The following is a 304-nucleotide window of genomic DNA, read 5'->3' as shown; positions in this document are numbered from 1 at the left end:
GGGCCGGTGGGGGAAACCCCCCCCCCCCCCCCCGCGGACGAGCCTCTCGCGCTCTCTCGGCCCCGCCTACCTCGCAGGGCTGTCGTGAGGCTCCCCGGGAGACACGGCAAAGGCGCTCAGGAGCGACACGCCCCGGTTCTCTCTCCCCCCCCTCTCCGGACCGGACCCCAAAAGTTCTGCCGGACCCTGATCTGCGCGGGGCGCCAAAGCTGGCAGGCAGGCGCAGCCTCCGACCCGACACGCGTCTCTCCAAACACCCCGCCGCCGCCGCCGCCTCTCTGGCCATTCCCACGTGGGGTCCCTC

The sequence above is a fragment of the Gekko japonicus genome, unplaced genomic scaffold (genome assembly GCF_001447785.1).
Source record: "Gekko japonicus isolate JY-2015 unplaced genomic scaffold, Gekko_japonicus_V1.1 scaffold1618, whole genome shotgun sequence".
Classification (NCBI taxonomy): Eukaryota; Metazoa; Chordata; class Lepidosauria; order Squamata; family Gekkonidae; genus Gekko; species Gekko japonicus.
The sequence above is the reverse complement of the archived record's forward strand: the minus strand, read 5'-3'. Positions refer to the sequence as shown.